This window comes from Falco punctatus (assembly GCF_963210335.1).
Source record: "Falco punctatus genome assembly, chromosome: 4".
NCBI classification, from domain to species: Eukaryota; Metazoa; Chordata; class Aves; order Falconiformes; family Falconidae; genus Falco; species Falco punctatus.
Window position 1 is genome coordinate 102,983,379 of NC_137583.1, and position 26,039 is coordinate 103,009,417.

The 26,039-nt window shown below is 41.2% G+C and overlaps 1 protein-coding gene across 5 annotated transcripts in view; it reads right to left on the reverse strand.

The window, feature by feature from the left end:
* Positions 1 to 26,039, reverse strand: part of LOC308063196 (uncharacterized protein) — a 251,665-nt gene that overhangs the window by 208,985 nt on the left and 16,641 nt on the right. For 2 of the 5 annotated variants that reach the window (XR_013927872.1, XR_013927873.1), the window contains exon 2: positions 932 to 969. The exons of the other annotated variants lie outside the window; for them this stretch is intronic. The gene's annotated coding sequence lies outside the window, so the exon portion shown is untranslated. The remainder of the gene's footprint in view (positions 1 to 931; positions 970 to 26,039) is intronic. 5 annotated transcript variants of the gene reach the window in all.

A 26,039-nucleotide genomic window follows, 5' to 3' on the forward strand; every position in this document is an offset into this window, starting at 1 on the left:
GAGGACTATTCTTAACACAGCATCAGAATTAATCATAATCTTTCTACTTTTTGGATAAGAAACTTGCCTATCTGGAAAATGGTGGGGAGTGGGTTCTGCAGTAACAATGTTGTCAGCTGCTGCTGGGTACCTATGTCTTTAGCTTCAGATAGATTATTTCTTTTCAGCAAGTCCTTGTAGATTCTTGTAATGGTTTATTGGTATAGTTATACAAGCGCAGACAATTTAGCAAAAAAGCCTTTTGCAGGAACAGTTTTACAACATTTCCATGAACAAATTAAGTTGCCCAAGAAAAAAAATCCTTTTCTTTCCCCTGGTGTAACTTCATATATACTAGGGCTTTTGCTAGCATAGCAATGATGACAACAATATAATAAATCCCTTCCTGACACAGCTGTGCCAGCAAGACTAAAGCCTTCATCTCAATGAGATTGAACTACTTCATATTTCAGCAACATTTATATTACAAGCTTTTCCCCTCACAGCACAGTGTATCCTCCCCAGTTGCCTGGCTTTGTGTTGTTTCCTGCCCACAGCCTGGTAACCGTGGGTCTGCTAGGCAGTCTTTACAGTATCAAGTATGCAACTGTATGCTCACTAAGACCATTTAAAAGGTGTTTATTACATATAGTTTAAAAAATTTTTCTCTCCATCATGCAGACAGATGTTCCACAATTTCTGATGGGCCCTCAGCCCCAGCTTACAGCCAGCTCTAACCAATTCCTTGGTATTGTGGTAGTAAACACTGTCCCACATGGTTGCAATGTATGTTTGCTTTAGTTATGTCTTTCCCTCCTGTTTTAAAATGTACAACATAAATCAAATGCATCTAGTTTCCACAGCTGTACTTCCACTTCGAACATATCAGGAGGTAAACAAAACAGACAGCTCTTAACTGACTCTCTTCTGTAATTAAGAGGGAATTTCTTACCATGCCCAATGAAATCCAGAATGTTTCAGTGCAGATGCCTAAAAAAGAGAAAAGAGTCTTTAAAAGACAATCTTTTGCTCAATGAAAGTTTAACTCTGAAAAACTATTGCCAGCATAATTCTATAGGTTGAGTTAAATAAATAAATACTTATCTGATTAATTGTTGCCTGGAATCCATTTGTGCTTGTATCTCTTGAGTTAGAGGCCATATTAAAAAATGTGCACAGGAGATTTGAAATATGAGGACAACCTAAAGCTTGATTCTAAGAAGGCTCAATGCACCAGTACTTCCCCATGGCGTGGGTGAGACAGGTTTAATCATCAGGTGTGACAGAGAGCAGTCTGTTGCAATCCAACATTATTTGGAGAGCCAACTAGAAAGCAACGTATTTAGCACATACACTGCACACATTACAATACCCTCAAAGAAAAGGAAATCATGTGTTTCAATATGTAGATTTTATTCATGTCAGCTGCATTTCAGTCTCTCTGAAAAGATTATAGTCAGATGTCAACATCACTGTTATTCACATGTGGGTGATATACTAACATACTCTGTATAACTATTAAGACAAAAAGACCCTCCAAAAGTATTAAAAGATCCTTGCAAATCAGGATTTCACCCAATATACATTTTTGTTCATCTCAGCCTTTTCTTTTTCTAAATTTTTCTGCCTCTTTCTTCTGCAAGGACACTCACATAAATCCTTCCACAAAAGCTCAAATGGGTTTTTAGGGGCAGGAGCTTCTTTTGTCATGTGTTTAAACAACACCCTGGAACAAGGTAGGTGTAATTACATGGGAATAGTCAGATAGGATTGGCTCAGAGACTGAGGAAGTCAAGCATTCTATCAAGCTCACAACTTACACTTTTTCCTCCTCAGGCAAGTGCAAACCGCAGCACACCCCTCAGATCCAGCCTCCCAACCCCTGGGCCTCCCCAGCCCTTGGCAATCTCTAACAAGGCGATTCCCTGAACCAAAACTGCATTTCTGCGGACAACAGCCCCTGGAAGAGTTTTCTTTAAGTGGTATGTCCAAACGCCACTGTCAGCATGGGAACTTTTGGCATCTACAATATCCCACGGCAAGTTGACAGCTATAGGAAGTCCTTTTTGGTAGTTTTAAAATTGTCACCTAACCATTCACTTGAGGCTGCTTGGCTTCCACAGTATGGGAGAGTGAATAGTCATTTTCTATTTGCTTTCTCCATGCCACTTGAGAGTCGACAGACCTTTGTTTTCCTCCTGCTCAGAGAGAAGGTTGAAAAATCCCAAGTGTTCAGTGGTTTTCCATATGGGAGTCACTCCACATCTTTTATCAGTATTTCCCCTACCTCCTCCCCTTCTCTTGCATCCTTTCTCAAATGAGGGAGCAAGGATGCAATATTCAAGTGTGCCATGCATTTATACTACACTATAAAGATCTTCCTTTTCGTTCACTATTCCTTTACCAATAATTCCTAGTATTCAGGGTGGTTTTTTCTTTTCTCATTCCTACTGCACATTCAGCAGGCTTTTTCATACAATTATTATAACCCAAGGTTTATTCCCGAGAGATAATTTAGATTCCATTGCTGTGTATTTTGATTTAGAATTGTTTCTCCTCCTCTGCACTATTTTATATTTATCAACATTGAATTTCAACTGCCAGATTGCCCTTCAGTCACTCTGTGGTCCTCTAGTACATCCTCACCTCAGCTATACTGCCTGACTTAGTATCATCACAAGGATTTGTTGTCTTATTCTCCATCTCGTTCAGGACTATGCTGAAGAGCACCAGACTCACTAGAGAGACATCACTGGTTGCTCCATCCCTTTTCTAAAAGCAAGCCACTTTTTCCCTGACCTTTATTTCCTAAACTGAAATTATTATTAATCCATGTAAGGACCTTGCCCCCTATCCCATGGCAGCTCGATTTCATAAAAAGTTTTTGAAGAGGCATACATTTAAAAAAACCCCAAAACTTTAGAAAATTGTTTATTTTATTATAACAAAAGCACAAACATTCTGATGCTCAAAAAATCTCTGCTACTGTCCAATCCTTCTTTAAAGCAACTCTTACCCTTCACATACCAGGCTTTTAGGTTCTTCTCAAAGTAACAGCACATTATCTACCCCCTGGAACAACTTCTGCCAAACCACAGGAGCTATCCCCTCTGTGGGGAACGTGTTCCTTGCCTTTGAAGACAGCTTTTCTTACCATGCTTTCTTTAATCACAGTGAACTGCTAAATTGGAGGGCACCTTCCAGTCCATTGGGATTACCAGCAGTTATGGGCTGCAAATGCCCCATTACTTCCAGGGCCATTAAGCCAAGGTATGTAGTAGGAGACACCAGTTCTGCAGATCTGTCCTGTAGAGTCCATCTGGAAAGACTTTTTTCCTGTTCTCATTTTAGAAAAGCTGTAGCTCTTCTCTCCCATTCTCAGCCTTCTTGTACACATGCAGAGGTTGAACAATGGTGCATGTTCTTAATTGACTGAGCTATATTTTCAATGACATGTTTACACAAACCCTCTGGTTTTGCATGTCATTCAAGCAACGTAATGCCACATATGGTTTCCCAGTGTTCAAGAGCAGCTCAAAAGTCCCAATTTAGACTCTGAGGCCCACCAAATAAAACGGAATGTGACGCATTTGTTCCCAGATCTAGCTCAGCAAATGTAGGCTAGAGAAAAACATCAACCCTCGTTACTTCATATTACAGTCGATGAGTAAGTATAATCTTCCAAATAAAAACAATTGGCTTGAATATAATGCCAATAACCCTTCAGGGACTAGAGCTGGTGAGTACCACTGAGAATAATAAAGGAGGCAATTCTTACTGCATGCATGCACTTTAACTACAGAAACCCAATATGAGAATTTTAATTCAATTTGGATAAAGCTGGCTAGCCTGAATCAGCAAACAAAATGCACAGGTATGGCAAAGTACAAAACCAAAAGAACTGCAAATTTCAGACAGCAATCCAGCCTCAGCCAAGCACAACTCCAGGATTGCCAGTACAACCAATGGGGCTATGACTGTGCTACTGCCTGGAGCTTCTTTAGGAACAGGACCTCAACCATGTTCAGCACGGGCCCCTGGCACACACCAGCCCTGACGTGGTTGTACGGTCCTCGCAGTGCAGTGCTGTGGATGGAAAGGTGTCTGCTCAGGCCCTGCATGGCCCTTTACCAAGGCACTGCACCAAAAGCAGTAAATGATTCCTCCTAAACAACAGAGTCAAAAAAGTAACACTTCAAGAAAACAGGTATTGGTAAGATTCTGATTCTGCCTTCTCCAGCAGAGCTCTGCCCACTGCAGCCTTACAGCACAGAAGTAGCTGGTCCTTTCTCTTCCTGAGAGACTACTCCAGTGACCAGTCAACACCAGTGTTAAAGGATGCACTTATTCATTACACACACCCTCTCTAGATTTCCCCAGGGCACCTAGCAGAAACCCCAATCTTCCCTTTTCAAGGACATAAACTCTGTGAGAAGAGAGTAGTCGACCCCCTGCCAGCCTGGCCAGGACTGCACCTCCTGCAGCACACATGGCTTCCCTAGGATGTAGTGCAGCAGGTAGCAGGGAGTGGATTCAGCCCAGCTCGTTCACTGTTTAAAAATTAATGGCAAATGCAGCCTCTCTAGCTGCAGATAAGTCACCCTGGAGACCTCTGAAAACTAATGTCAGCCCTCCAACTCCGTTCCTATTACAGTGTTAATCTTAGAGGTTCATCCACACACCGGTAAATGCTTAAAGTGGCCTGTTAGGTCTACCAAAGGACTGATTTTCACTCAGATCACATACACAGGAAGGTAAATGCAACATACCAATACACACATTCCACTATCAAAGAACAACTCAGAAGTGTGAAATTTTTAATATCACATACTTATTTACTGACGCCTGCCTTAGTAGGCATATATAACCTAATACTGTATTTTACTGATATTGCAGATGGTATAACCAATCTCCTAAACTCTCTACACTCTCAAAGGATTAGTATGATGTGTAGAGCAGTTTTAGCTTACAAAGCACTACTTTAGTGTGTAGGTTTATTGATTTAACTTAGAAATTCTGCTATATAGTGTAGTTTTACTGATTTACCTTTCACAGTAGCATAAGAATATCTTTTCTCCCCTAAAAACTTTGACACACTTCATTATCCAATACAAAATATTGCTCCTGGTAGGATTTCAGGGGAGGCACTCAGTAATCAAAATTACGGACCTTTTGAAAAATTCTCTGTTGCAGGGTTCCTCCCTTCTTACTCATGTCTTTTTTACCAAATAAAACTAGCATACCCTTTCCAGAAAATTCTCAAAGAAGCACCCACAGTTACATATATCAGCATAACCCCTCCCCTCTTCCAGCCTCAAGCCTTTGAGTCAGATCTGGTTAGATATAGGGCAGATACTGACACAGAGGGAAGAGTTTTCTCCCCACCTGGAATACTTCCCAAACGTGTTGATAAATTTTCCTTCTTCTCAGCCATAGTAGTCATTTAAGCCTCTAGTCTCCTCTCATCTTGAATGCTGCAGGAATCTCCCATGTGCCATCCCAGTTCCAGCACATATGGAAAGCTGCAGCTGAATACTGCACACAAATGACAGCAGTAAGATAATCCTGTGACATTGCTAAAAGCTTATTTTGAAAATGCATTTTAAAGACAAGACCAAACCCCAGAATCACTGCCAATGACAGCTTTTCTTCATAATCAACTGTCTCTGCAGCCATGCAACTCTTAACTCCTACCTTCTGCCCTGCACCACTCCTGTTTCCTCACTGTTCATGCAAGCATATTATCTCCTGTTAACTATTCTATAGGTTTAAATGCTCCTTTATTCTGCTGTGTTAATCAGTTGTCCCGTCCCCTCTGGCCTCTATTTTTAATTTCTCTCCTATTAAATGTGATAGGGAAAGAACTTAAATTTTACCTTGTGATGACTTTATGTGGCACAAGCCATGATCAAAAAGAAGTCTAATGTCAATAGCTATACTTTCCCCCCTTTTTTCTTTACATATGTAGTTACATAGAAGTTAAATCTATCAAAAAGCACTGTATCTCGAAGTATACCAACTCACCATATTTTTGTACATTCAATGAATTATAGTCTTTAACTGTTTTAATCCATAACCTACATATGAGCCCATTGCCAATAGCCAGCGATATGACACCATGAGACTGTAGTAAGGGCTTAGACTTGCGTATCAGTTGTTGCACATCTGTTGATTCACATCAACCGGCCACAAGTATTTTTTTTGGCCTGTGGCAAATGCAGGATAATTCACATTAGCTTAAAAAAAAAAAAGAGTTTTGCCCCAAGGAAAGAATGCCATATGGTTCTATCCCACTCCAACACTACAAGGAAAGAGTCAGTAACAAGTATAAGAATTACACAAAGGAATTACTTCAGTCTCAGGTATTTTGCTTTGTTTTACAGTGTTTCCACACCTTCATACTTTGAGATAATATTATCATAGTATCTGGACACTCCCAAACTCTCAATGTGCTAAAAAATATATTTAAGTTTATATCTAACCCCCTATTCTGCTAAGGTAAATAAAGCAGTGATTTCAAAAGGTACACAGATCACAGACAAACTGGTCTAGCGACCAAAACCTCCTCTCTCACACAGTGATAAATTGTGCCATTCCAGCAGCTATTTAGACCTCACTGCCTGAACTCACACTGACCCGAAACATACCCATTCCTTCATTACCCCAAGCTTTGTGCCACATGCAGCATCAAACAACTTATCTTCTTCCTGCTTAAAACACCTCCAGCAATAGTTCTCTTTACAAAGAAAGGAAAAAAAAAAAAAAAAAAAGGCAGATTATTTAAAATGGACTGATGTTTATAAAGTTAAAACAAAACAGAATGGCACATCCAACTCTGTTCTGTATTTTTCAGCAGCACAACATCCTGCGGTGGCCTCAGCCAGCTGGGCTCTGTGACCCTCTGAGCGCTCCCTTGAGTGTCCTCCCATTTTATCAAGCAATGAACTCTCTGGCCCCAAAGCCAGCAAGAAGTTTGTCACTGACTTCAGCTGCGAACAGGAACTGGCTCAATCATAAGAAACATTGAGCTAAATAAAGCCGCAAGAAAAGGCACAGGCGGGAGGTGGGGTGTGTCAGCTTGTAGTACCATGGGGCACAGCTCTGCTTGTTACCAAGGTTACTTGATACTTCCCCACATAAAATTTCATTTTCCGTTGCCAATAACTCCGCAAAACTTTGACTCCCCTGGAGTGGGAATCTGGAGTGGAAATGCATTGAGTATGTGCTGCAGCCTGATTTGGAGTGGAGGAAAAGGTTTCTAGACATAATATCGTAGGCAGTTTTGAGAAAGAGGTTACAGGGAAAGGTGTGGAGGGGAAAAGCTCTTTTCCAGGAAAGGCTCCCCACTATCTCCCTGCTTTGGGTCTGACAATAAATACGACATATCAAAAATTTACCCTTTGTGTCAGGAATGTGTCTAAACAAAAACCTACCTGAATTTGGACAAGGTGTAAGTCCTCAAACAGAACAGAAAAGAAAGACTCCAGTTCAAACAGTTCAAAAACCATCAATAAAGATGTATTCAATTTTTAGCTGTTTTAGCCAATGAGCTGCTTTGGCAATTTCAGCCATTCCCTCAAGGCTTCCAACCCAGCACGTCCGTTCCAGTCTGGGGCTGAGCAGGACCTTCCTTGGAACGGCAATTCCAGTGTGCTCCCGGATCCAGACCTCTGAAACAAAAGCATGATAACATCTTCCCCCATCAGTTTTTCCCCTGCCAACATCCCCTGTTTGGTCCACAGAACATGGAAGAGAGTTTTCAGAACCAAACGTAGTAGGGATAAAAGTGTTGCGCTTGCAAAGTTTAGGGAGAAATAGAGGGGGACAAGTATGTAGGTGGGGAAATGTCTCCCTAAGCTCCTAATGACCAGCCTGGATAGGCTGAAATAGGAATGGATGAGAAATGGGATCTGAAAGTCAAGGAGACCGAGATCATTCACAAATCTGGCACTGAAATTTGGCAAAGAAAACCATGGCAAGGAGTCAATATGGTGTGGAAAAGTGGGCAAGACTCACAGCTCTGATGATCTTGGATGCAGAAGAAATGCTGAGTCTATGTCCAAGGGGTACCAATTGGCTGAGGTATCTTTGGAAAGGAGCTCAGGCCTGAGGTTCAGTGGGAACAAACCAACATGGCAGAAAATATCAAAGTCAAAGCAGAGACAGATCAGAAAACCCATGATCGGGGGCTTTGTGTGGCTGAGCCAAAAATTGAGATTTGTGTCACATATCTGTGAAGTGAATCATAAAGCTGATTGATGCTCCTTCATGCCAGCCTCTGGGGAAGATGCTTGGTGGCCACCAGTTACTCCACTAGCCCAAGTGGCCCTGCTTGGTATGGTGGACAAGAAGAGCTGTCATCTGTCCAATGATTTACAGAGGTACATGTTTCACACTATATCATTAATTTGCTTTTTTTAAAAAGTGAGCTGGCAGGGAGCAACTTCTTCCCTTGTACCTCTCCCTGCTCCATTCATTAGGTTTATTTTATGAAAGTACATTCGGTTACCTACAGCTGGACTCATCTCTATGGTACTTCACCCCATACTCATCTACCTTCCCTTGAAGCTCAAAGAGAGTTAGGAAACTATGTTGTCTTTCACTTGCTGGGAAATCTGAGTGTTGTTTTTTGCATAAAGTCCTTGCACTGCGGAGGAGCAAAAAAAGGGTTATTTTACATGTTTGAGAAATAGTTATGGCCATATTTAAGAGTACAGCCTCCTTCCCCACGAAGAGGTTTTTAAATCTAACATCCTAATACAAGATGATCACTTGCACACTAAGGTAAAAGCTGATCTGAACAGCCTCATTGACTGAGGATAGCATTCCTTCTCATGAACAGCACAGCCAGCACTGTTCTGGGATTTGTTCATGAATTTATTTAAAACATAGTGATTTCAAGTTTTGCAGGGCACTTTCCATCAGTTACTTAAGACAATTTTGGTAAATAAAATCTGTAAGCATCATTACAGATGAGAAAAACAGAGCCCCTGGAGAGAAAAGTATTTGCTCCAGGTCCCCAGGCAACCCAGGAGGTGAGTTGGAAGAGAAGACACAGCCTCCTGCAGCACAAGCCACCTGTACGGGAACAAAAAGCCCAGATCCAAGGTTATTTGATTCATTTTAACACTTGCTCTTCAGTAAAAGGGTTGAAAAAGATCTTGATCACTGTCATAGTTCATGAATTTGCACAAAACCTTCCAGTTCAAAGCACAAAGTAAATCTGGCACCTCTGAAAGTGACCCTGCCCCACCTGTCAGTCTGAGAACTACCAGATGATTTGTTTCCTAGAAGGATCACTTCATTCAGATCCTGGTGCTATTTACTTCCCAGTGCTACACTGGTTGCATGGCTAACAAAGGGGAAGACGGTTCTTGCTAAACCTGTAGCATCTCAGAAGTTTGATCACTTCCAGGGAATCTTCTTGTGTTTCCACTAGTCCTCCTTCCCCCTTCAGATGCTGCTGCTTGGTATTTGCCATTCAGCACAGATGTGCTGTTTGTTGCGCAGGGTTTGAGCCAGCACAAGCCATTTAGCCTCGTAGTTTGAAGAAAATGTTGGAGTATCTTCTACAGAAGAACTAACATTGACTCATGTTAGGAAATGTCACTTGTGCGATGTGCTATTTTGCAAGACCACCATGGTTGCACTGCCTCACTCTGATCAACCACATTAATATTTGAATACTGGATGACAACAGTTGAAGATTAATTCCAGTAAGTTATTCATGCCTGGAGGTTCAGATTTCCAAGTAAAAGCATGTGGGCTAGACTATGGCATTTCACCACAGCCCCGAGGAAAGTGCAGTGGGAAGTCACCCAGCCCCAAGAGGGTCAGAATAGCTTGTACCTTTGTAAAATAATCTCTCTTCCTGCTTCTCTGTATCCAGGACACTTCACCATAGGAAATGATATGCCAGGGGCCTTTCCTTGCTCCGACACAGCACTGCCAGACAGCATGTTTACAAAAGGGGGTGTGGACACACTCAGAAAACCTTGTATCCCTCTTGGAGAAAGATGCATCAGTTATTCACCCAGGGAAGCAAAGGCGGCCATTCTCAAACAAGCCTTCCTTGCAAGACTATGTGTTTCTGTGACTGATCAAGTCAGGACCAGTTTGGCCCTCCACATTTACTTCAGTTCCGCACTCCTTACATAAGAGTCTTGAAGCCAAGAAGGACTTGAGAAAATGACAGTGTGAGAAGAGATACTGTCAAAACAAAAGCGTGAAGGCCTATGTGGTGAAGAGCCTCTTAAGAACGCTTTCTGCCACAAGGACAAACCGTTTTCCTTGGATTGGTACTGACACACATGGAGCATGAAACTGATGCCTGGGAGCACTACTGGAAAGCTAGGGCAGAGGGGTTTGGCGAGTCAGCACCTGACCCTCTGCAGAAGGAGAGTCAAGGAGTACCTGCTAATTCTCTCCTAGGGTTTGAGGAATATAAACAGCAGTGAGGTTACCTGAAATATTACAAATCTTTTCCTGAAACCACCATTATACACAAGTTCTTCTTCCTCCATTTTTTTAAATGAGGAACAAGTAGCCTACTTCTCAGAAGTGTGCAGCAACCCCAGCTCAACTACAGCAACATCTAAGGGTGTACCTTCAACGTGCAAAAATCCACCGAAGACAAGACTAGAAGATAGTACTTGCTGATTCCCACTTTCCAAATGGAAGTTCAGAACTATCAAGAGGAAAATCTCTCTACCATTACATGCAATACTACTAAATCACTATGCAGAAATCACCCAGATTTCCTTCCACTCTGTCAAGCCTTAAACACGAGTATCCAGCTATTAGTACCTGGCTGTCTTGAAACCCCTGACATCTCCATATAACAAGTAACAGAAAATGAAAATGTTGAGTACATATTAATTGAGGTAAAGGGTTTACTGACTGAATTCTTCAATATACTGAACACTAGTTTAACAACTGAACCTGTGTTTATGCTAGCCAGAAGTTCATACAGAAATCACCCTGAAACACGTGGCTTTCAGTTTCCAAACAAGGACAACTTATAATAAAGCAACTATTAAAAGTAGCTGCAAGTTGTCTACCGGTTGGTACTCAAAATCAGAAAGGTTTTTAAAATAACTAGTAAGAGTGTGAGAAGTTTTCTTAGGCTAAATATAAACAGTACGATCATTGACCTTTTAGGCTCTCTGGAAAAAAAATAAATCCACATTTAAAATCCTCTCCTTCTTCTCCCTTCTGTGACCTGAGCAGAAACAGGAGACATTCACAATGATATATAGTAAAGTCAATTTTTTCCATTGCTTTGCAGTCACATATACCTCTGTAAAATGCATAGAAAAAAAACTGCCAGTGGAAAGACACAGAGTATTCCTGGTCAGTGCCTGCGCTGTTTTACAGCAGCACGGGCATGAAACAGGTGCACTCCACTCTCACGGATCATTACAGAAGTCCAGGTCAACAAGATCAGGCTCCTTGTCTGAACTCTCTGTCGTGACCCTAATGCTGGGATTACTTCTTCCAGTCTCAGGACTCTCCATTTCCTCTCCCTTTCTGCTAAGGACACACTGAGCAGCAGCAGTCAAGGCAGAGACCTTCTTCTGGCTCCCTTGGGACTGAGGGGCCGGGGTCCTTGCTTACGTGATGCCAGGCTACTCAGCAGTGCCCAGCACCATGAAGATTTGTGGGGTTGTAGATACTCCCACCCCTGAAACACACAGTGCTACACTTACAAGAGATTGCTGGAAGTGATTCAGTACTGCTGACTGTTGAGATTACAGGAATTTGTGTTTGCGTTGTGTCTGCTGGCTGCCACAACCACTCCAAAGATTTCCACTGGGTTTAAAAAGCACCCCTTTTACATCTATTAGCCAGCAGCTGAGGTTACTGCAGCAAATTATCCACGTTGCAACAACAGTTTTACAAACCTACAAGTTATTCAAGATCACCAACACGCCAAGGAAATGGGGGGGGAGGGGGGGGGGGCGCAGAAATTAAACCCCTGAAACAGAAAATTGTCTTCACCTCTTGGATGACCATTCTAAAAGCAGCAAGCTCAGGATTTGATCCTGAGATACAGACAGCACCGAGACAACAGGTTTGCCCCAAATTCAATATGACTAATATTTACCAGAGGAGGAAAAAGGTTCAGAATATAGAGCAGGTCAAGTAAAAGGATTGTGCAAAATTGAGAACACCTGCAAGGTGGGGCACATATGGAAGATGTACTGACTATTAAACAGTAGACAGAAAAAAAAAGGGGCTTGCATTATGGCTGGAGTAAAGAGCTGTCTACTGTCATGAGCTGGCATCTAAGACTGTGAAACCTGCTACAGCCGTGTTCCAAGGCAAACAGCATTAGGTGAGGCTGGGCGCAGTCCTCAGGTTTGCTGAGAAGAGCATGGGAACTTACTAGAGAGAGTCCAGTGCTTTCCAGTTTCCATCTCCTGCCTTCCCAGTTTTCAACATATACCTCCCAGCAAATAACATGTTTAGGTGTGAGCAAGCATAGTGTTGATAGTCATCCTGCTCCAGCTTCCTTCAGCCCAAACTAAAGCAGGACAGAGACATGGTCACTCAGCAGATTGTGAATAAAATACTAAAAAAAGAAAAAAATAAGGAAAAAAAAAAGATGTCTCTAAACCACAAGGGGAAAGGCAGTGAGCTAACTTAATGAGTTGGGGTTTTTTTCCCCCTAAAATTTTGCATAAGAATCATGCGGAGCTAATGAGATAGGGAAAAATCTGGAAGAACAGCTGAAAAGATCTGGTTTTACAGCCTTTCTTGCATAGTATTTCTTCTTAAAATAAAATTTGCTTTAATAAAATAAAATATAATTATATTATATGTTAGATATAATAAGCTAGTCGAAAAAAAATGTGCTAAACATTTTCAAAAAGCTCTGTAATGGTGTCCTTTCAGAGACACTCCCCAGGGCCAGCTGGGACCTGGCTGTGACAATTCTGATGCTTGCAGAGGGCCTAGGAGGGGGGCAGACAGCAGCAACTCACTTGGGGTAGCTTTCAAGACTACTCACTTTTTTCTAAGTACCAGTCTCACAAGAAAATTTAGTTCCATTCCTCTTTTACTGTTCCATACAGGGCTTCTCCCCTCTACCCCAAATGTGGTCCCCCAGCACATTTAGGTCCTGATCCTAGCTGCTTCTATGTGTACAAAATGTCCCCTGACAGTCAATAAAAGGCATGAATTAAAAATGGATAATTAGGTCTCAGTATTTTCATGATCCAATTCTACCCTGGCTCTTGCTGCATTAACCCATGCACAAATGGCCTTAAAGCGTAGGTGATTAACACTGCCTGAAAACAAACATAGTACTTCTGTACTTCACAGTGGTCGAGCATCTGAAGATGCAGCGTATCCTTTCACATTAACTGAGGCTCCTACTAATCAGAAGCCCAATGGAGCAGTACTATTGGAAATGCCACTTGATTAGTCTGTGACTCAAGGAGAAAAAGAAAAGCCTTATTTATTATTAAAGCAAAAATTCTCATTAAACTGTATCTTTCAGTAAACCTAGGACAAGCTGATCTCCACGGCTTTTTAGCTTGTTCTGTTACAGTCTTAAGCAGCACACCAACTACAGTGTTTCCCAAAACTGTTTGGAAAGAGCATGCAGAGCCTTTTTACCTCCTCCTCATTTTAGAATCATAGAACCATAGAATGGTTTGGGTTGGAAGGGACCTTAAAGATCACCCAGTTCCAACCCCCCTGCCATGGGCAGGGACACCTTTCACTAGACCAGGTTGCTCAAAGCCCCATCCAGCCTGGCCTGGAACACTTCCAGGGATGGGGCATCCACAGCTTCTCTGGGCAACCTGTTCCAGTGCCTCACCACTCTTGCAGTAAAGAATTTCTTTCTAATATCTAATCCAAGCCTACCCTCTTGTAGTTTAAAACCATTACCCCTTGTCCTATCACTACATGCCCTACTAAAAAGTCTGTCTCCATCTTTCTTATAAGCCGCCTTTCGATACTGCAAGTCTCCTGTAAGGTCTCCCCAGAGCCTTCTCTGCAGGCTGTACAACCCCAACTGTCTCAGTCTGTCTTCACAGCAGAGGTGCTCCAGCCCTCCAATCATCTTTGTGGCCCTCCTTTGGACTTGTTCCAACTGGTCTATGTCCTTTTTATGTTAGCAAGTACAGTAAAGATGGAGATATAAACATTTAGGGGAAAAGTGAACTAATATTTTTCTACTTCCCCAAATTCCTATAAAACTTCACTTTGTGGGCAGTTCAGCTTCCTTTCAGAGCTACTCTTAGAGATCTTCTTAGAACAGATACCAATATTCAAGATCTGGAAAATGAGAGGTCACATAATGCAAAGACTTCGGAAAATCAGAAATGCAGAGTTACTGAGAGATCAGCATGTTTGTCACTGATTCACAGGAGCTTAAAGCACATAAGATCAATTCCAAGTCCAGAATCCCAAAGAAATAAATCGGTTACCTACACAGATGAGAGAGGGGGAAGCAGTTTTCCCTGAAGCCACTCAGACTTACATCAACAGAACACAGTAACCTACTGTTTCCAACCACTTCAGAATGTTAAAGGCAAAACATAAATTGGCTGTGTTACACCACAACATAGTCTCAATAAATAAAATCAGCATCACAGTCCTATCCTACCCACAACTGGTCCAGCCTACCCCTTTGAATTCATTATTGAGCTGAGAAGCAAAATGTGAAGGTGTCCATTTGTTTGTCTTTGAAGTTAATTGGTGAGTCAGTATTCACTAGTAGGTGAGTACAAGAACACTTCTGTGCATGGTCCTAGTCCATGATGTTCCAGCAAACTTTCTGCAGAAATCAGTGAGAGTTGTGCCTCTGTAAGAAACAGTTCAGCCAGGTACTGTGAGATTTACAGAGTACACCACCTATTTATTCTATCAAAAATAAATGAGCTCATTTACCTTTTAAATTTGTGGAACAAGCCACTCTCAACAGGGCAGTTTGCTAGAGTTACTGCAGATGTACAGAAGTTATCATTTTCATCATAAATGCACATTACAACAAAAATCTCATCAGAGAAACCAGAGAACCAACAGGCATATTAGAGAAACTGCCTGTCTGGGAGGTCCCTCCAGATATTCATGAACACAGTCTCTTCTTATCTTGCAGTGTGTTGTTGCATAGCTAAATACCACAAGAAGTCTCATTAGTCAGAATGGAAATAAGTACAGAAAATATTGTACTTTTCATTGACTCTTTGAAATTATTAACACCATACAGATGGAAATCATGGCACAATATTTAAAGCCATAAATAATTTAACTGAACAAGCTCAAATAAATACGTTACAATAACTACAGAATGTACTGATTCTCCTTTCTCGTATTCAGGGTTTCATTTCTCTGAATCTTGTAGTCCTTAAACTAAGAACCATCCTTAACTAGACCGGAGGATGGAAAGGCAAACTCCACTGTGTAGGTGCTGCAGTGCACCAAAATACCATTTCAAAATTCTTCTCTCTTAGCAAAGACTGCAATCAGGGCTGTGTCAAAGTCTGTTTAGAGGATGAGGACGTTGATTTTACTGCATGCCTTTTAGAGTCACTGTGATCTTAATATCACTCATGAGAAATTCAGGTAATATTTGGCAAATAACTATGGTTCAGTAAAACAACCCAAACCCTTCAAATACTGAAAGACCCTGGAATATGGTCTTTGTAAGTTATGATTTCTACAGTGGTAATCACATATTTATGAGATGCTAGTATTTACAACAGAGGGACAGTCCTCATTTTAAATTGCTGCTCTTAGGTAGGAAAGGAACGTTAACCCAGGACATTCATTTCTGAGGAGACAGACCTAATCATTACATTAAAAGCTATTGTGAGGTAGAATTTTCCTCCCTATTTCTACCAGAGCTTGCATCACTTTATACAGAACAATCATGGAAGCCAAAATCAGAGAACTTCTAACGTCACTCTCCCCCTCTTTCTGGCTCTACTATCATTAGCATTATTGTTTTCATGATGGAAGAGCTTCAGGATAATAGAGCATCCCAGAAGAACCTATAGGTCTGCAGTGAGAGCATTCCCAAAACAGGGGGAGAGATGGTTTTGCACGAACTGAAGAAGATCTGAGCTGAGGCCAAGCACAGTCCAGACCAGGTCACTGGGATCTCCAGTGGTGGAGTGTAACAGGCACTATTTCCTTCTTTCTTCTCTCCCGTCTGTGACTTCAATCCTTCGGTCTTCTTTCTACCTCAAGATGAAATGAGTTTCCTGAGTTTGTTAAATGCAAGTTATTTCTGTAACACAAACTCATCTCCCAAGACCCTCCTCCCTGCCACCTCAAAAGAAGCAGAGGGCTAAACCAGCATTATTGACTTATTCAGCATTCATTATACATTGAAAAATGTATGGCAGTCAGATCATTTTCAAGAAGCTGTGAATGGTAAAAAAGGAAAGGCCTGATGAAATATTTTCCTAGATTCAAAATTTTATATGTAAACAGAGTATGGATTTAGCAGTTCTACCCACGCAAACCTTCTAAAAACACTATTGTCAAAGGAAATCATCACCCTCAAGTAAATATTTTTAAAATTATTTTATAGACTCTGGCTTAGAACTGGGGCACTTCAAGAAGGATACCTTGTAACCACATGCATATGCTGTTATCTTCTCTAGCCTCGCACAGAAATAAGCCTTGTGGCAGAGAGGGAAGCCTGTAGCCTACAGAGCACCGAAAGTGTCAAGATGATTTTGCTCATTCGCGGCCCCCCCCCCCCCTGCTTATCATCATGCATGAGGAGGAGGGCGATCTATTGATACTGGGTGTAAAGACAGCCCTTCTTCTGATCCAGTGTTGCTTTTGTTAACAGCAGCGAGCTGGTGAAAGAGACCAAACGGTCTCCCCTACGTGCATTGTTAGGGTAGGAGACAAAAGAATACCTGTTTTGAATCACTGAGGACTATTACTGTAACAAAGTACAAGATAACATTTCGCCAGAGGATACAAGAGCTTCTGAGAGGAGCGACAATGAAACCAGACAACCTTTCTGTCATCTTATCAAACTGCTTGGGGTACTTACTGAACAGTGGGGGGAAATAATAGCAAATAGGGAGCAAACACCGTTAATCTTTATACAAAGGCTTTTTGATATATAGTACAATAGAGTTAAGACTGGCCTTTGCCAACTCACATTGGTTAGCAGACAGGCTATAAGACAGGCCTAAACAATTTTAGGATAAACAAAGACATAAGCAACAGGGAAATGTTGCATGAATGAATTTCCTCATTCTCCTTTTTCAGGCAATTCAAGAAGCAATCAAAGCACTCTAAGGTTTGGTATGCTTTTACATACTTTTTTGACACGTTGCTTTACAGAAGCTTCGTAACAGCCCACTATCAGTAGCTTTGGTGTCACTGTATGGTATGTAAATGGAATAGGCAGATCTTTGACATAAAAATAATAATCTCTAGTAAAATTACAGTACTACAGAGTATCATAGCATCAGAACTGTGGAAATATTAATACATGGATCTTTGACAATACAATGTAAGATGTCACTTTGAGCAGTTATTATGCTAATAATGGATACTTATTATAAAACAACATGAAAGAGGTAAGCTATGTGGGTGTAGAAAAGGATATTTAGTATTCAGAAAATGTATTAAAAAGGAAGAAAAAGCAAGTGCTTCATACAGTATCTAATCCCACATTAGGCAGATGAGGAGTTCCCTGGCAGATGGGTGTCAGGGTACCCTGGGACTTGGATGAAGAAGCTCATTATCTCTCAAGGGAGCACACATGCCAATATAACTCACAGCATCCTTCGAGCTTCTTTTTATTATGCAGTGGGCCAAGCTGGGACCGCAATCATGAAGGCGAGGGAAAAGTGGTACTAGAGCTTTGAGGATTACGTAGAAAAACTGCTCATCAAGTCTACCAGGGTTTCAAGAGAAAATACTCTGCTCTGTGCTCACTGACTTTAAAATAAAATTAAAGAAAAAAATCTGATAATAAAGAAAGAGAATAACATACCACAATAAGGAAAAGTTCTCATACCAAATTGCCTATACAAAACTAGCAAACAAGCCAGCATCATGACTGGTTCCATTTAAGCTATAAGAAAGTGTCCTTTTACACTGGGACATGGACTTAAAGCCAAAATAAATATTTGCAAAGACTGTGATATAAGGAGGAATCCAAGAAAAGAGAGTCTCTGTTGGCCTGATGGCTAAAGAGTAAATTTCTTCAGGGTTTGTCTACTTGGGGAAGGCGCAAGTTATAGCTATTCTACATTAACTGTCACCTGGGCCCTCTTACTCTGCTTTAAGGCCCCCTTTTTCCACCTAATCTGAACTACAGAGGCACTCTGGGGGCAGAATCACTCATTTAGCACAGTGCTACTATCTCTAAATTCAAATCCTAGTTGTGTTTTACAAAAACTTCCATATAACCAAGCCACAAGCAGTGTTGTCCATGGGCAACCAAAACCACCTCACCCTTACAAATACATGCTTCAGCCCTGAAACATGAGCCATGTTTGTGAAGACAGAGCATAAGGTGCAACACTTCAGACAACAGCCATAAATAAAATTCTTACATGCACAAACATAATCCATTTCAAACAGGAATGTTGGTACTTACGCTGTAGTGGTTTGAAATACCTGTCTTTCAACATTAAGCCTTGCGAGAATAATGCTTAGCTGCAATCTAAACCTTAGTGATTGCAGCAGAAAAAGCAGAAGCAGCTGTGTGATTTCTTACACAGCTCCCAGTCTGGCAGAGCAAAACCTGCCACGTAGCTTGCATGCAGGTGTAAGGGACGCCTTACCTCAAACAAATAATGCAGGGAAGCATTTGAATTTTGCTTACAGCTGCAAGGATTTCCTCATGCATACTTCTATATACAGATGCATTTCCAGGACAACTGCACTGACCATGGACCAGACCATAGATCACTCAATTAGCTGGTAATTTTCTGGGTCAACTTTATTCAACCACTGACCCAGCTACCCTCTTATCCTTTCCCCCCTTTTCAGATTCCTACAAATTTTTCTGGGTAGGTGCAGGCTCCCTTGTACAAACTTTGCAGCCTTTTACATGGTTTTAGCTTTTTAGGAGAGAAGGTAATGGCCATCTGCAAAAGTTAACAACAGAAACCTGGGAGTCTGCAAACTACACTGAAAGTTACTGCTTTAGTAGCAGGACCCAGTAGACAGCTATGACCAGCCACTACTGTGCTCAAATTCCTGAAAGCTCACAACCTACAGCTCCTGGGGCATGTCCACTGCAGAAAGAAAACTTGTCTTTCCCCTGCTTTCAATTCTGAATTTGATTACTGCCCTCAAAACACTAAGAACAAGACTTTGAGAGTGGCAGTTTCTTCCAGTAGAAAGCACTACTGCAGTTATCATCAGTTAGCTCTGGACCAGTCTGGGAACATGATGAGAACAGAGGGCATACGTGAGAGAGCTGTAAGTTTTCTGCTATACACGCCCTTTAGAGACATGCAGACATATCCAAAAAAAAAAAAAAATCCCAACCAAAAACCAAGCCTTGGGCACACATTCCTACTAACTCTCATGATCAAATTCCTACTTTTATAGCATTTAGGTTTTTTCCCTAAACTTTCAGTTCTAATAATCAAGGTATTCTGTTACACTTGCAAATTTCCCTTAAAGAAAGGTGGTAGGCAGACCATAAGAAAAACCTTAAAAAGAAGATTCCTCCAGAAGCTGAAAAGCAGAAGTCATTCATAAATCATTCATCAGTCCTAAGCCATACTTAGCACTGGGGTCCTGATTCATGATTTGAACTGCAAAGTCTAGCAGAACTGCTGAATTTCCCTTCCCGACAGGTGAACATAACTCATTTTACTCTGTGTGCTAGGGAGCCCTGGAAGTTTTCTTGGCATTTTAAGATAAACTGTCCCTTCAGGCTCTAACAGTCTCCTCTTCCCTTCTAATATCAAAGCCTCAATTAGACCATGATTAAAGAGGCTGTACTTACAGATAATAGCAAAAGGTACAGGTTGTCAGTTTTATTACAGGTCAGGAATTTGTTTCTCTGTGTACTCTACACTTCAATGTGGGAATAGAGTTTACTAACAGGCGAGTCAGATTTGCTAAACAACAGGATTCACTCCTGATTATCAATTAAACAGGCATAAACCCATCTAAACAGATGGTTTCTGCCAGTCAACAGAAGTCTTAAGAAGAGAACTCACATTCATTCACAGAAACATTTTATGCAAGACTAAAACAAATCCAACTGAAGATGTGCCTCACATGATGCTTTAAACTCTTCTTTACTTGAAAAAAGTAAAAGTCTGTATATTACAAAATATTGGTTAAGCAACAGCATTCTGCAGCTCCATTTTCTTTGTGAATTTGTTTCTTACAATTCAAAGCACTGATCAGTTTCTAGGAAAATATGACGCAAAATTATTAAATTCTGTTGCTGCTTGGGAATGCCAGATTAAGGATCTCAATCTCACTGCATTAAGTACGTCTACCCACATGCACAAGCAGCTTCAGCCCCACAATACTACCAAAAGTAAAGGCATAGAAGTCAGGCATTGCAGCCCTCACCCCATCTTCACTGAGGCTTAACTCTGGTTATTCTCCTTTACTTTTGACCAGTCTCCCCCTGCCTTTCTCACACTTCAGCTTCTGCGCAGGTTCATACAGATACATATTTTTTAATTGCCAAAGAAAACACTGCTTTCTCCTGCGCAGTTCATCACGTGGTTTGCTCACAAAGATGACACTGTCCCATAGTGTTTAATGGGCAACATTCCCTTTTGGATCGGTAACAAGTTGAAAGTCTGGTAACACGCAATCTTCTAATTTAGAAATGGAGCTTTATAACACTGAAATACTGCAAGAAGCTCCGCTGCTTGCCCTTCCATTAATTTTCTTACTTACTGTGTTGGCTTCTCATCAGCAATTCTTAACTGATGTACTATGAGCCATGCCATCAAATATTCTCTATGGATCTGGTTGGCGACAATGGTTAGCTTCTAAATTTTGGTAAGCTACTGATTATTCAGTTTGTGATTACTTCAGAGTAAAGATCTTCTTATGTTTTGGAAAGCCCCAGTAAATAGTGGGCACCGCTACAGATAAATAATATACTATGAAAAGGATTCTTATAATGGTAATGTGTGATGCACAACCATTTTCCAGATGCTACAGAACTAACTGTACTGCCAACTGAAGGAGCCAAATCCAAAACAGATCTGTAAGAGGAATTACTGTTGAATCAATCTCATCAGTGAGAAATGCTTCAGTCCTACAAACCCTTCTTCACAGCATAGTCTTCATAAAGTTAATGAAATGCAGACTGCCCCAATATAGCTGTAAAACCAAAGTAACTCCCGTACAGGTGACCCAAATCAATCTGAGTCAGAACTGGCATAAAGGAGACCCAGGATCAAAAACATTTTCCATCAGAGGAAAAAGTGATCTCCTCACACGGGGGTGTGAGACCATTGCAAAGCAGCCTGTGTGGAACAAGAGCTGGCTGATACAGACTCCATCCTGAGCCAGGAAAACAATGTAGTGGCACAAATGTGTTACTGGAGCTGCACCACCACCCAAACATCCCTTATGGCCCCAAGTCTTATGGCAGAACTGGTTTGTCTCTAGGGTGAAATAATTCTTCAGGTAAAAAAGAACTGTGTTCCTCCTCAATTTTTAAAGAATTAGGTAAATAGGGTGTATAGGCTTTTAAGACCAGAAAAGATAACTAGAATATCTAGTTTGACTCCCTTGAAACAAAAGCCAAAGAACTTCACCCAGATACACAATACGAACAAAAATACCAAGAGGCAGACTTACATCACACCCATTTCTAGTCATCATTTAGCTAATCTTTAGATTTTTAGTCTTTTTAATCCTCCCTCATAAATCAATACCTCTAGCTCCCAATTATTTTAGTAGCAAGCTCTCTGAGCTGTGTCGTGTAAAGAAAATTAATGACCTTTAAAACAGAAAGTTTACTTACACAGGCATTAATTGCTATTGTAGCACAGACAAACTGTTAAGCAGGACCATGAAATGTTTTACTCAAGCACCTAATTCCAGAGAAGGTAATACTTAACTCAAATCCTTGGATAACAAAAGGTCAAATGCAATGAAGTTCCTGTCAAAGAAATAACCTACTCAGGTCTATTTGCCAAGTACTGCAAACAAGTTAACCATATACACCATTAAGTTCTGAATCCCATTATGATCATATGGCATAAAACTGATTGCAATTACAGTGCCTTAAGCAGAAGGTGTCATTTTAAGTAGAGAATCACTACTCTGGACAAGTTTTATAAATGATTCTCATTGATTATCATTTCCAATTAGAGGAAATAAAAGCATTAAATGGCCACTTTGATGCTGGAAGTGACCTTTCACCTGGACTCTCTCCCTAACAGATGAGGGTTAAATTTACTGTGACAGCCCCTAACCACATTTGGTATGGCCTGTTATTTGATGGTACCAGCAACACATCAGCAGCAGGCTGAGTTGGTAAAACCATTACATTCGGTGTTTGTATCAGAAGTATGCTTATTAGTATCCTAGGGAGTTGGAAAACATAGGCATTTTCCAATTACCTACTTTACATTTCAGTAGCTAAAAATTGACACACAGCTATACTGTTACCTACAAAGGGATTTTTCACAGGAACACACATTTTTCTCTTTTATATTTTTTTCTGCTTAATGGATCTCAACTGTATTAATTTCAGCTCCAAAATGTTAGCGTTCCCAATAACAACCAATAACCACAAGCAAGCAAATCATAGGTAACATCCTCCTCTCCAAACAAAGAAAATAATGTATTTCTAACACAGTACTGCCTCTTTCAGTTAGCATAGTCATGTGAAATTAAATATAAAAGCTCTAGCAAGTGATTTTTTTACTAATCCTGTGTAACACATTTTGCAAAAGTGTCAAAAAGAAATATCATTCAGTCACTGAATTCAGAATGGAAATTATTTACTTTATAATCCAAACTTCTCTATTTACATAGAAATAACTTTGTTACAGTAGAAATTTTAAGCTAACACACAAAATTAACGGAGTCCAATTGCATATTATTCTAAATAGGTTAGTTTATAGCCATCATAAGATTAGATCTAAATACAAGACATATACTCATCCTTGCAGTATATTTTCACGTGCAAACAGTATTTCAAAATATTGCAATAGGTAAGCATCAGGAAAGGGCTTTTCTAAAACTACCGCCCTCTCTAAAACCTGTATTTGTATACATGCATAAATGTCTTATTTCACTATTGATGTTACTTATCTCAGAATTACAGTTGATATTCCCGTAAGAAAAACTGACAAAATCTTCCTGGCTGTAGAATGAGCCATGTATCACCTTTGTTTTATTCTACGCTGTTCAGTGTTCCTTTTACTGGCATAGTTTTGTTTTATATTGGTTTTACTAGCATCCTAACACTCATCACTGTTTGTTACACACGCCTCTCTAAAGTCCATCCACGAAGGAAATGAATCACCACAGCTTTTAGTTACAGGGCCCGACTTTTTAGCGCAAGCTGTAAGGCTCATGCTTCCATCCTCAGCATCACTCAGCACAGGGCCCCTTCGTTTAGACTGTGTTATTAGCCAGGAGGCCTCTGGAGAGCTCTGCTTCCACTGGGAAGAGCCATAAACATGAGCTGCAGTGAACGCCAACCGGCACTGCCATACTTCTTTAACAGAAGAAGTTGCTCCCCAGTGCAGCTGGCAAGCCGCTCTCAGGTTCCCCTTTGGAGCCAGCCAGAAGACAGCAGCTCACGTTCACCAGGAATTACTTTCTATTTGCTTTCATGTTCCTTTAGACTGAAGCAACATTTTAACAAACAGAATAAAATTTTTAAGGCTGCCACCATCATATAGCTGGGACAGCCTGTAGGCTGCTGCTTGGGGAGGGAAGTGGCCCCCAACCACTTCACTGAGGCTGAGGGAAAATGGTATTTGTGTTAGCAGTAGCCATGAGCCTTAGGAACACGTCATGTTCTCTGAGAAGCTGCCAGGCATCCCAGGGCCAGGGCTCCAGGAGGGCGGAGCACCCTCCTAGCAGCCACACCACCATGGTCTGGGAAACCAAAGCTTCCAAACGTTTGGTACAGCTGCCTCTCAAGAGCTAGCTCTCCTTTTGAAATATCTAGGCTTTTTGCTGAGGACCTAAGAGGTAAGGACCATCTACTGCTGGGACTTCCACAGTTTTCAAAGTCTTGGCTCCACACCACCACGTGGGGAAGTGCAAGAGTATCAGGCTCTTCAGCAAGGAATATCTTCAAGTAACAGGCTCCCCTTCAACCTGCCATGAGTCCAGATGCAACTGTGAGAACTTGTCTTTGATTTACTGAAATCAGATTAAATGTGAAGTGTTTCCAATGAAATATTTTGGAAAAAACTTTTGACCACCTCTCCCGCTCCATCGATTCATCAACTCTACCTCCAGTTTACCCCATCTGAAGAAGCTGTATCCTCAGAGATCCACAAAGAAGGACTAGAAGAAACACAGGGGGGCGGGGGGGTGGGGAAGAAAGTAGCAGGAGAAACATTAATGTTAACTCTGTCTTGTCCAATGCCTGACTCTCATTTACATTAATGAAGAAAACAGAATAATAACAAAACAAAAACAAACAGAAAAATACATCCTCTAGAGGGTACTTCTTAGTCTTTGAATATGACTGGGTCATTGTCAACAGCCTGTAAGCCTGTGGAGTACACAGTTCATGACAGTCAGAAGACTTGGTGTGCAAACCAGGCCACAATAATGAGCAATAGCAGATTGCAGATTTGCATGTCAGGTACTTCCACCATAGTGCAATTAGTCTACTGATACTGTAGGCAAGACTAAGGACGAGGGGATGTGAGGGCAGATCACTGGGACAAAGTGAATGATTAAATGGCCTTAGACTTGACTTGTGACCTCATTCCATCATAATCAGCAAACTGAGAGAACTTGTGTGTGGATCAAACAACCTGGCAGGGTTAGCTGAGCACATGAGACAAAAGAAATAGCATACTGCACATATTCTTGGGCTGCCACAATGTGCAGTTGGCAGCAGCAGCTACACAGAAGATCCAGGTAGCTGCCAGGTCCCAGAACAACCTAGCTGTCTACCTGGGGAGATTATTAGCTTCTTCCTTAGATAACAAAGCAGCAGCTCCTGACTAAGGAGAGCCAAGAGGCAGCACAGACATCCTTAGTGTCTGCTGCAGAGCAGTAAGCAACAAAAAGGCAGGAACCCACACGAAAAAGAAGTCACTTTCCAGACATCTCTCTACTGCAGTCTTTCCTATAGCCTCCACAAATCCAACTCAGGAGCCTGATTCCAGGCTCTCCTGCTTTGATCAGCAAAATATAGTTCCCTTCAAGCTCTAGAAACTGTCCAAGATGTGTCTTTGTATGTCTAAGAGACTAGAGTCACCAGGGTGAGGAAGCAGTATGAGAACTGGTTGTCTTCATTTTCCTGCTCTGTCTGCATTGCTTCTCTACGGTTTTTCACAGAGGGACCCAACTGTATGTCCCATGACGCACTTCCTTTACCAAGGACCAAGCATCCAGCATCACTGAAAGTTTTCCAGGCCTGTCCTATTTCATACCCTGGTAACCAGATAAAGATATTTTCTATTATCCAAGTGTGTGGGACAGTCAGTCACCTTCACAGGCAAATTTGCAGCATTTGCTCCTTAGAAACATTGAAATGCAGCCATTCAAACTCCCAATGAGCCTGCAACAGAGTTTGCTGTAGCTTTTAAGGCATAACCAGACATGATGAGCTTTTGGAAGAAAACAGGTACAACTGTAGTAATTTGTACAGGGACAAGAAATTGCTACTGGAGATCTACCCAGCCAGAATCCTACAATCAAAAGACTGCACAACCAGCTGGGTATAGGAAAAACATAGGGTAAATGTCCTTCTGACCTGATTAATAGCAGAGCAGCTTGAACCCAACAGACATATACCTTTTTCACCGTTATTTTTGGTTTTTAATCCCTACCATTGCAGTTGGATACCCTTGTTCTCTACATGAACAGGTAAGTGTATACATTAGTCCTGAGCTTTCTAAGCATCAGCATGCTCTTGCACCATC